The following is a 13,051-nucleotide window of genomic DNA, read 5'->3' as shown; positions in this document are numbered from 1 at the left end:
AAGGTTTTATTCCCACAGTCCAAAAATATCAGAGTTGCTTAGATAACTATCCCTAATTTGGCAAAAGGTTTGAATATGATTCCTGTCACCAGATAAATCTTTTATTTGGAAATCTCTATCGGCCAAGAGTAGATAATTTAAGTCTTTATGAGGTGCGTTCATGGGCGCGACATTCAGGGTTATGGGGGCTTCCATGTTTGGTTATTGTGTATTCAACCTGGAATTCGGGCTTCTGTGGAAACAATGGACTAAACGACGGGTTTGGAGGTCTTCTTATGGTAGCTTCAGAATGATTTTAACTTGAATTCGGCTCTTTAAGGTAGAATTCTTAGTGGAAAAACTGAAATTACAGGTTTGCGAAGTGAATTGGGTAAATACCTGTATTTAAGAGGCAAATTGTGTAATTCGTTGGTTGAACGACGAACTTCAGAGTGCGACGCTGAAATTTCCTGGCCGGGTGGTGCACTGGACGTATTTTGCATGGAGCACAATCTGCAGGGAATAAGGGTGAAAATGACATTTTCTTGTCAATTTAACAAAATTTGGTTTGGCGGGGCTTTTTTGGCATTTATTGGGCGGATGACGTCAGAGCGATGGGACATCTTGTCATTTAGCGGAGGGTGGTAAACAATTTACCCTACACCGCTTATGGGCTTAGGCGGTTTCGGGCGGAGGGATAGTGAACACGCCAGGCGGTCGACACGTGGATCCGGTATGGGCGCAATACCACCATTTCCCTTGGCTTAACATTAGGCAGATGGAGGGCTAGCGAAATGGATCTCCGCCGTTGGATGTAGAGCGGCTAATCAGATGGATGGCGCTTTATGAACAAGGAGGGGAGTTTAATGTGCAGGGGATGCATTTAAATAGTGATTTTATAATGGTTTCGGGGTGATTTTTATTGGTCGTCGGGGTTGATTTAAGTTAGGTTATTAATTAACCAAATGTTAATTGATCCCGAGGCTTTGCACGGTGGAAAGGGTTATTTAACAAGTTTCAATTAACCTTGTAAATTCCCAAAAAGTGTTTATCATTATATATTAACCGGGGTGGGGAATATGTATTATTTGGGGGTTTTTACAATATAAATATATTACGGGAAAGGGTTATATTTACATGGGATTTAATATAATAAAGTTAATCGTTAATATGGTTTAGAAGAATAGAAAAGCGCTAAGTTATAATGTTACAAAACTTAGGCAAAAAGGGAAAAACAGGGGTTTATAGAAGAAATAAGGTGAATTCTCCTAAGTAAAAACAGGGTTTTACTTTAGGCAATGCTTATGAAATGAGATGAGTGGTTTAGAGGATATTTAAGCAGATCCTAATATCTCTAGGGGAATTTAGTAAATGATTAGGGAAAATAAGAAGGGGAGTTAGTCATGCCTCGCTTGATCTGCATCCAAATATCTGCCATGGTACTTGTGATAACAGTAAGATGAACATCTTGAGAGACAAAATCAATCACCCGTATGCTTCTGCAACACCAGTCTACCTACCCAGCTTACTTTGCGTAACATTTTTTCTTCTTTTTCTATGGTTGCATTTAGACTAGCAAACCCTTTTCAACTTTTCTTTTCTTTACATTGTAAGCCTATCTAAATCTGCACTTATTTCTTCCAAGGGCTCAAATTAAATTGTTGAGCTCTTTTGCTTCTCTACCTATCTACTTATCTGCCAAGTTTAAACAGTTTGAACATATTTTTATTCTCTATCTCTAAAATAGGAAATTCAATCATGAACTAGCCAGGATTAAGTTGTTCGGCCATTCATCAATTGTGGCAAAAACGTTCAACAAGCGATACATGACACTTTATTTACATAAAATGAAAAAGTAGTGGCATTTGGACTTGCACACTTTCTTTGTCTTTTTTTATTTGGGGTTCATTTCTTTTCATTTTTTCTTTTGACCATTTTTTTTTTTACCCTTTTACTTTTCTTTTAGGGCATACCCTCTTTACATTTTTTCAAATATTTTGATTCTTTTACAATATAGAAAACCTTTGCAACCAGAAAAGTTATGAACATATTACAGAGCTCATCAATGTCAATCATGAAATATGATACCTATTTATATAGGAGCATAATAGATGGTTTAAAGAACAGCGTGGAATCTAAGATGAATGACATGGAAGCTAAGATGGATGGTATAGAAGAAAAAATTAAAGGCAACATGGAAGATTTGAAGACAGATTTGACAAAGTTGCTACAAGAAATAATTACTAATGGTGAAAGGGTAGTAAAGGAAACTCATGATGAGAACAAAGAAATGTTAATCATGATTTCATAGACTCTAACGTTGGATTGAAGACCCACCATGTTCCAAAGATCGATATGAGGAAGTTTGATGACAAGGAACTCGTAACATGGATACTACAGATGGAACAATATTTCGACCTACATAATGTGAAAAGCACACAAAATGTATGCATTGACAATTTATATTTTGAACCAAATTAGTTTGTATGGTATCAATGGCTTTGCTCTTGTAAAAAAATTGTCACTTGGGCAATTTTTACGGAAGAAATGATAGCACATTATGAGGATACAAAAAGAAACACCTCTTCTAGCCAATTGATAAATCTCAAACAAAAGGGTTCAATGATGGAGAAAATTGAGGATTCCAAAAATTGAATATAAGGGTAAAATATATTCAAGAGAAGCGTAGGATTGATGTGTTCATAGGGACTTTAAAGGATAACATCCAACATTAAGTTCGCTTTTGGGAACTTGATCCACTGGAGAAGGCATTCAGGTTGGCAAGAAAAATGGAAAGAAAAATTATGGCAACAAGGAAGCCTACCACTCACAACTATAAAGATGGAAGTGTTGTTGCCCCTAGCCTTCCACAACCTACAAGGTTGACACCACAACAATTGGAAGGAAAAAAAGCAAAATGGATTTGTTACAATTGTGATAGAAAATACACTAAAGGTCATAAGTACGCTGAGAAGAAATTATTTTACATAGATTGTGAAGAGGAGGAAGAAAAGGAACAGAAACATCAAAGAAGAGGATATACACTAGGAACAAACCCTAGAGAGAAGAAATGAATCCGACTAGATCTTGTAATGCATTGGCCTGAATTACCACTCTTCAAATTATCAAGATAGAAGGACATATCAAGAAGAGAGGTAATAGTGTTGATTGATTCGGGCAGTGCCCATAATTTTATTCATTGTAAGATAGACAAGGAATTGAATTGCTTCCTATATCTAGCACTAGAGTGTCAAGTGATGGTTGTAAGAGGAGGAACCATAAATTTCTCTGGAAACTGCCATAATATCAAGCTATCCATGGGAGAATATGTATTGAATAGCCTAATGCTTTCCATTCCAATGGGTGGTGCTAATGTTGTACTAGGAGTCCAATGGCTACAATCTTTGGGTACAATAGCTTTTAATTTTCAATAACTTTTCATGAATTTTTTTTTTTTTTTTTTTTTTTTTCAGAAGGAAAGGAAGTTGAATTAAGGGGAATCGCAAAGAAACCTGGAAAGATAATCAGTTCTAATAGAATGACAAAGATTCTAAAGAAAGAACAACGAGGCGTAATTGCACAATTATGTTCACTGGAGGTTCCCACATCGAAATCATCTATTTCTCCATATCTCCAAAATATTTTGTATCATCATTCCAAGGTATTTGAGACTCTCAAAGGCCTACCACCTATTCGTGATCATGATCATGTTATTCATTTGATTCGAGGAAGTGTTCCCCAAAACATCAGGCCTTACGGATATCCATATGCCCAAAAGAGTGAAATTGAACGTATGGTTGCAGAAATGCTAGAGGTTGGTATAATTCAACCTAGTAAAAGTTCTTTCTCTGCTGCAGTGGTATTAGTACACAAGAAGAATGGATCATGGCGCATGTGTCTAGATTATAGGGAGCTCAACAAGCTTATTGTTAAATATAAATTTCCCATTCCTGTCATTGATGAATTATTGGATGAATTACATGGAGCAATTTATTTCACCAAGTTGGATCTTCGTTTAGGATATCATCAAATTAGAATGAAGACTGAAGACATTCCAAAAACAGCATTTAGAACTCATGAGAGTCATTATGAATTTTTGGTCATGCCTTTTGGCCTTACTAATACACCTTCTACATTTCAAGGTTTGATGAATTTCATTTTCAAACCCTTCCTTAGAAAATTTTTGTTAGTATTTTTTGATGATATACTAATCTACAACAAGTCTTGGAAGGATCATGTTCAACATGTTGATAGGGTGCTCAAAACTACGGGAGGAGAAACAATTATATGTAAAAAGCTCCAAATGTTTCTTTGGAGTACAAGAGGTGGAATATTTGGGTCATATTGTATCTCATGAAAGTGTTAAGGTAGACCCTAGCAAAATTAAAGCCACTAAGGAATGGAAAATTCCCACATCCATAAAGCATCTGTGGGAAATTCTCGAGTTGACTGGGTATTATCGCAAGTTTGTTAAGAATTGTGGGAGAATAGCAACACCTTTGGCAACATTACTAAAGAAAGATGAATTTTCTTGGACTCCAGAAGCAACGAAGGCCTTTGAACATCTTAAAGAGGCAATGTGCGAAGCACCGGTCTTAGTTATGCTAGACATCACAAAACCATTTATTGTGGAATGTGATGGCTCAAGAAATGGAATTGGTGTTTTTTTAATCCAAGAAGAAAGACCCATTTCTTTCAAAAGTCATACAATCAAAGGGAAGTATTTACACAAAGCTGTTTGCGAGAAGGAAATGTTGGCAATAGTACATGCACTTAAGAAATGGTGACCTTACCTAATGGGAAGACACTTCAAGGTAAAAACGGATCATGATAGTCTTAAATACTTTTTAGAATAATGATTATCTTCAGAAGAATAGAAAAAATAGGTCACAAAGATGTTCGGTTATGAATTTGAAATCATATACAAAAAAGGGAAGCAAAATGCTGTTGCAGATGAACTCTCAAGAAAGGATGAGGATGTGGAAGCATTGTTTTGTGCCATTTCTATTATCCAGCTAGATTGGATAAATGAAGCAAGGGATGAATGGAAGAGTGATGAAGAAGTGTGGCCACTCATTCAAAAGTTCTAGAAGACCCCAGTTCAAATAATATTGCCAGAACTTGTCGAGGAAGGAAAAATCATATTGGAACTTGAAGCAATGACAAAAACATAAAATCAACAGCTACAAAATCGATCAATTTCAGAGTATCTCATCAAGTAGAAGAACTTAACCGCTGAAGATTCCACATGAGAGGATAAATTTTTTATATATAAGCATCCAAAACTACTCAAGCGTTGAGGACAACATTTTTTGAAGGAGAGGGGCATGTTAGATCCCTATACTACTAGTGTAACCCCTTAATGTTATTAGTGAAACCCCCTTATTGTATTATTGTGCCAATATAGTCCCCATGTTGTTATTATTGTGCCCCATAGAAGCCCACTATTGTTATTGTTGTGCCCCTATAATATTATTGTTATGTAGACTCTAATTGTATTGGGACCCCTTAGACTCTTATATATAGAAAGGAGGTCTTGTCATTTGTATCATCCAAGAATTATTTATTTGTGTAATGTAAAGGAGGTTTTCCCCTCGAAGAGGCTGATTTTGAAGTCGTTGATCTATCTTTTCTTCTATTTTGTGAGCTAGTTATATAACATTTGGTATCAAAGCTTTGGATTCTAGGCTTTCCCTGCTCCAAACAGGTCATCGTAGAATTTTCACTATAACTTTTTTTCTACGACGTTTCAGAAGCTGAAATTAAAACCCATTGAGCCAAAAACGCGATGAACTTCCAGTCCAACTTTCCTATCTTTTCTTGTAATATTTTCATATATAGTATCCAAAGAAGTTAGGGTATTTGCAGGCTCCTGAATTATATCTCAAACAAGTGACCTGCGGAAATTCATCATAACTTTCTCTCTGAGCATCAGATTGAAATTTTGTAAAATGTTACAGAAAGAAGATGGCCTGTAGTTTTCTCTGTATCAGGTTTAGGTCCTAAGGTCAAAATAGTGACACGTGGCACTTCGTACAATTTCACTCTACTGAAACAGTCTATAATCAGGTCATCATGGGAGATTTGGCATAACTCTTCCTTGGAGAATCCAATCTTGATCAGACTTGTGGGATTGGAAAGAAGACTCAGAGGGCTAATGTAAGACACAATTTCAAACCTTGGAGATGATAAATTACATAGATACAACAGATTCAATATGGAGCTCCTACAAAGTGAAAAAAATGTGTAGTTTTTTTTAAATTTTGCACAAGTTTGGTTTGAAAAAATAGTTTGAAGGAATTCAAAGGGCATAGTGAAGCATTATTATAATTAATGGATACCCCAAAGAAATAAAATGGAAACACCTACTAAAAAACCCGAAATCTCTAGCATGACTCATGGAGAAGAGGAAAAAATGCAACATGATATATCAAAATTACGAGATCAAGTGCAACAAAATTCACTCTCACAAAAAGTAACACAAGCTAAAATGGATGGTTTAAAGAAAGGCATGGAAGCTAAGATGGATGGTTTAAAGAAAGGCGTGGAAGCTAATATGTATGGTTTAAAGAAAGGCATGGAAGCTAAGATGAATGACATGGAAGCTAAGATGGATGGTATAAAAGAAAAACCTAAGGGAAACATGGAATATTTGAAGACAGATTTGACAAAATTGCTACAAGAAATACTCACTAATGGCGAAAGGGTAGTAAAGGAAACTTATGATGAGAACAAAATAAATGTTAATCATTATTTCATAGACTCTAACATTGGATTGAAGACCCACCATGTTCCAAAGATTGATATGAGGAAGTTTGATGGCAAGGAACGCGTAACATGGATACTACAAATGGAGCAATATTTCGATCTCCATAATGTGCAAAACACACAAAAGGTACACATTGCAAATTTATATTTCGAACCAAATCACTTTGTCTGGTATCGATGGCTTTTCTCTCATAAAAAAATTGTCACTTGGGCAATTTTTATGGAAGAAATGGTAGCACATTATGAGGATACAAAAAGTAACACCTTTTTTAGCCAATTGATAAATCTCAAACAAAAGAGTTCAATGATGGAGAACATTGAGGACTTCAAAAAATTTAATATAAGGGTAAAATATATTCGAGAGGGGCGTAGGATTGATGCGTTCATAGGTACTTTAAAGGAAAACATCCAACATAAATTTCACCTTTGGGAACTTGATTCATTGGAGAAGGCATTCAGGTTGGCAAGAAAAATAGAAAGAAAAATTATGGCAACAAGGAAGCCTACCACTCCTAGCTATAAATATGGAATTGTTGTTGCCCCTAGCCTTCCACAACCTACAAGGTTGAAACCACAACAATCGGAAGAAAAAAGAGCAAAAGGGATTTGTTATAGTTGTGATAGCAAATACACTAAAGGTCATAAGTGTGTTGAGAAGAAATTATTTTACATAGATTGTGAAGAGGAGGAAGAAAAGGAACAAGAAATGTCAAAAGAAGAGGATATACAGTGGGAACAAACCCTAGAGAAAGAAGAAATGAATCCGAGCATATCTTGTAATGCATTAGCCGGAATTACCACTCTTCAAATTATCAATATAGAAGGACATATCAAGAAGAAAAATGTAATATTGTTGATTGATTCGGGCAATACCATAATTTTATTCATTGTAAGATAGCCAAGGAATTGAATTTCTTCCCATATCCAACACCAGAGTGTCAAGTGATGTTTACAAGTGGAGGAACCATAAATTTCTCTAGAAAGTGCCATAATATCAAGCTATCCATGGGAGAATATGTATTGAATAACCTAATGTTTTCCATTCCAATGGGTGGTGCTAATGTTGTACTAGGAGTCCAATGGCTACAATCCTTGTGTACAATAGCTTTTAATTTTCAAGAACTTTTCATGATTTTTTTTATTTTTTATTTATTTATTTATTTATTTTTTTTTTTTTTTTTTTTTTTTTCGGAAGGAAACAAAGTTGAATTAAGGGGTATCGCAGGGAAACTGGGAAAATAATCAGTTCTAATAGAATAACAAATGTTCTAATGAAATAACAATGAGGTGTAATTGCACAATTATGTTCGCTAGAGGTTCCCCCATCAAAATCATCTATTTCTCCATATCTCCAAAAAAAATTGGACCATCATTCCAAGTTATTTGAGACTCCCAAAGGCCTCCAACCTATTCGTGATCATTATCATGCTATTCATTTGATTCCAGGAAGTGTTCCCCCAAACATCAGGCCTTACAGATATCCATATGCCCAAAAGAGTGAAATTGAACATATGGTTTCAGAAATGCTAGAGATTGGTATAATTCAACCTAGTCAAAGTTCTTTCTTTGCTCCAGTGTTATTGATACACAAGAAGAATTGATCATGGCGCATGTGTCTGGATTATAGGGAGCTCAACAAGCTTTCTATTAAAGATTAATTTCCCATTCCTGTCATTTATGAACTATTGGATGAATTACATGGAGAAATTTACTTCACCAAGTTGGATCTTCATTCAAGATATCATCAAATTAGAATTATGACTAAAGACATTCCAAAAAAAACATTTAGAACTCATGAGGGTCATTATGAATTTTTGGTCATGCCATTTGGCCTTACCAACGCACCTTCTACATTTCAAGGTTTGATGAATTTCATTTTCAAACCCTTCCTTAGAAAATTTGTGTTAGTATTTTTTGATAATATACTAATCTACAACAAGTCTTGGAAGGATCATGTTCAACATGTTGACAGGTTTCTCAAACTATTGGAGGAGAAACAATTATATGCAAAAATCTCCAAATGTTTCTTTGGAGTACAAGAGGTGGAATATTTGGGTCATATTGTATCTCATGAAAGTGTTAAGGTAGACCCTAGAAAAATTAAAGCCATTAAGGAATGGAAAATTCTCACATCAATAAAGCATCTGCAAGGAATTCTCAGGTTGACAAGGTATTATCGCAAGTTTGTTAATAATTGTGGGAGAATAGCAGCGCTTCTAACAATATTACTAAAGAAAGATGCATTTTCTTGGACTCCAGGATCAATGAAGGCCTTTGAACATCTTAAAGAAGTAATGTGCCAAGCACCGGTCTTAGTTATGCCAGACATCACAAAAACCTTTATTGTAGAATGTGATGGCTCAGGAAATGGAATTGGTGTTTTTTAATCCAAGAAGAAAGACCCATTGCTTTCGAAAGTCGTCCAATCAAAAGAAAGTATTTACACAAAGCTATTTATGAGAAGGGAATGTTGGCAATAGTACATGCACTTAAGAAATGGCGACCTTACCTAATGGGAAGACACTTCAAGGTAAAAACGGATCATGATAGTCTTAAATAATTTTTAGAACAAAGATTATCTTCAGAAGAATATAAAAAATGGGTCACAAATATGTTGGGTTATGAATTTGAAATCATCTACAAAAAAGGGAAGCAAAATGTTGTAGTAGATGCACTCTCAAGAAAGGATGAGGATGTCGAAGCATTGTTTTGTGTCAATGCTATTATCCAACTAGATTGGATAAATGACACAAGGGATGAATGGAAGAATGATTAAGAAGTGTGGCCACTCATTCAAAAGTTGCAGAAGATCCCAGTTCAAATAATATTTCCAAAACTTGACAAGGAAGGAAAAATCATATTGGAACTTGAAGCAGTCACAAAAACAAGAAATCTTTAGCTACGAAATCGATCAATTTCAGAATATCTCATCAAGTGGAAGAACTTACCCGCTGAATATTCCACATGAGAGGATGAAAATTTTATGCAGAATCATCCAAAAATACTCAAGCGTTGAGTACAACATTTTTTGAAGGAGAGGGGCATGTTAGGTCTCTATGCTACTAGTGTAACCCCTTATTGTTATTAGTGCAACCCCCTTACTGTATTATTGTTCCCATATAATCCCCATGTTGTTATTATTGTGCCCCATAGAAGCCCTCTATTGTTATTGTTGTGCCCCTACAATATTATTTTTATGTAGGCTTTGATTGTATTGGGACCCCTTATACTCCTATATATAGAAAGGAGGTCTTGTCATTTGTATCATCCAAGAATTGTTCATTTTTGTAATGTAAAGGAGGTTGTCCCCTTGAATAGGCTAATTTTGAAGTCATTATCTATCTTTTCTTCTATTTTGTGAGTTGGTTACATAACACGCATAATGAAATTGGCTACTATTAACTAATCACTTTCATTATTATTTATACATTGAAGAAACAACGTGTGTGAACACTATGGATGAGGAAAATTCATTTAAATGTTTAATTGAATGATCCGGATTTAAACAAGAACGCAACAAATCACAGAGATAACCATATACACAAAGATGCAGCGGAAATAATACTTCATTTCATTAATGGAAAATACTGAAATATGCTTACAACCAGAAATGGAAATAAACCAGCTAGGGCGATGGTAGCTTATCTCTGAGAAGAGATGTGATGGCTACATGCCTCTGAACTGTGTTACAATGAGGCTCGAAGGCCTATTTATTGTTGAGAAACAATGGAAAACCCTTAACATTCCAAAACCTAACCCTAGGAGATGAAACGCCAAACTGTGGGCCCCGTTTGGGGGTAAATTGGTACATCAACTTCCCGGGGTCATAACTTTGGCATATGATCTTCGTTTGACGCGTACAATAGCTCATTAGAAAGATCTATCCGAGCACTATCATTGTTGGAACAGGCAACATTGGTCCACATGTTGCCCCTGGATTCCCCAAAAAACGTCGTTTAGGGCCTCAAAACGGCTCCGGAAGTTCAGGACCCGAAAAACTGCTAAAAATAGTAAGTTGTGCTACAATTAAGGAAACTGAAAATGCTGAGAAAGACAATGGTGGGGGTCCAGGTGGACTTGGCAGGTGGCCACCAATATCCACCTGGATCATTCCTCCCCCCTTAGGAAGCAATGGTCCCCATCGCGTTGAGCTCCTCCATGAGATGAGGAAACTTCTGCTGAACTTGTTCCCTTGTGAGCCACTTGCCCTGCTGAAGGAGTTGGCCTGCTTTGACAACTCGATACAGTTGGATATTCTGTTGGCGAGTGTTCTTGATCTGTGTGTCCATGATCCGATCAGTTGCAGCTTGTTCCATGCAATCTGGATTTAATTCTGTGGGTTTGAGCTGTTCTGCAATGTCGGATGTGTCTAGCAATAGTGGAAAGTATAGCCGAAGGCGGTCCACATTGAACACTGGGTGTAGGACAAGGAATGGGGGAATGCTGAGCTCAAATGCATTGTCTCCCATAGCCTTAGTAATGGTGTAAGGACCATATCAGAGTGGTCTCAATTTCCGATAGGCTCCAGTAAGGCGTTCCTTTTGCAAATGCAACCAGACTTTGTCGCCCACCTGAAACTTGTGTGGCACCCGGTGTTGATCATGTCGCTGCTTGTACTTGGCATTTGATTTCTCAAGAATGTCATGGACCTACTGGCGAATATGTTGGATGCGCTCAATGAAGCTGGTGGCCTTATCTGTTTCGGACTGGACATGAGCTGAATTCATGTGAGTAGCTGCAAGGGGCATGGCCACATCAATGGGGCATAGTGGCTGGAATCCCAAACCCACCTGAAAAGGGCTATGGCCAGTGAAGCTGTGAAGAGCTCGGTTGTAGCTGTGCTGAACATAGGGGAGGCTCTCATCCCATGTGCGTGGATGCTTTGAGTTATACATGCGCAGAATGTGCACAATCATCCTGTTGACAACCTCTGTCTGGCCATCAGTTTGAGGATGGAAGGCTGTGGACTTCGTGAGTTTGGTGTCCAGCATTGACCAGAGACTGGACCAAAATGTGCTGAGAAACCGACTGTCCCGATCTGAGATGATAGACTGTGGGATCCCAAAGTGCACCCACACTCGTTCAAAGAAGAGTTTAGTAGTGGCTTCTGCTGTGATATTCTTCTTGCAGGCCATCATAATGGCCATCTTCGAGAACCTGTCGACGACCACAAAAACACAGTCATTTCCATGGTTAGTGGAAGGAAGGCCTGACATGTAATCCATGGAGATGGATTCCCAAGGTCGATTAGGGGTAGGCAACGGGGTATAGAGGCCGTGCTTCTTAATGGTCGGTTTGGCAATGGCACAGGCAGTACATGATCGGATGTACTTCCCAACATCCTGTCGAAGATTCGGCCAATAGAAATAATTTTGCAGTACTGCCACTGTTTTCTCGACCCCGAAATGCCCAGCAGCCCGACTGTAGTGTGCTTCCCAAATCACCTTGGCACGCTCGCTTGAAGGAACACAAAGGTGATCGAGGTGGCATAATAGGGCGTCCTGGAGGTGAAAATCTGCAACATGCCGACCCTCCAAGAGTGTCTGGTATGTGTGGCCGAATGCTGGGTCGCTTTTGTAGAGAAGTGGCCAATCAGCAGTCTCGTGCCCACAAGAGTTGAGCACGGTGGTTAGTGCCATGATCGGTGGCCGACTGAGGCAATCTGCAACATTATTGGTGCTGCCCTTTTTATACTTGATATTCAAGTGAAACTGTTGCAGGTATGTAGACCACTTCTGATGGCGATCATTCTGCAATTTCCCTTGGGTCTGTATGAACTGCAGACGTCGGTGGTCTGTGTGGATGACCGTTTCCTTCCCCAAAATGTAATGCTTCCATTGTCGGCAGGCCTGTACAATGGAATACATCTCTTTATCATAAGTGGGGTACTTCCGGACTGTGTCTGAAAGTGTTTCACTGTGATATGCCACTGGATGTCCATGTTGAGTAAGGACTGCCCCAATAGCATAGTCAGAGGCATCTGTCTCGACCTCAAATGGTTGTTGTAAATCTGGTAACGCGAGCACTGGTGTCGTGCAGAGGCGATCCTTCAATTCCCTGAATGCCTTCTGTTGAGATTCAGACCAAAAGAATTTTGCTTTCGCCCCGCCCTTGGTGACTTGACTCAAGGGCCAAGAAATATGAGAAAACCCCAACACAAACCTGCGGTAGAAGTTGGCAAGACCTAGAAAGCTGCGGAGCTCTGTTAGAGTGGTTGGAGAGGGCCAATCCCGAATGACTTGGATCTTGGCCAGATCGACATGCACCCCCTGTTCATCAATGATGTATCCCAGATACTGAACCT

This window comes from Pinus tabuliformis, chromosome 8, assembly GCF_031772625.1.
Source record: "Pinus tabuliformis cultivar Carrire ecotype Pingquan chromosome 8, CPIR1, whole genome shotgun sequence".
NCBI classification, from domain to species: domain Eukaryota; kingdom Viridiplantae; phylum Streptophyta; class Pinopsida; order Pinales; family Pinaceae; genus Pinus; species Pinus tabuliformis.
This window is presented reverse-complemented; position numbering follows the sequence as displayed.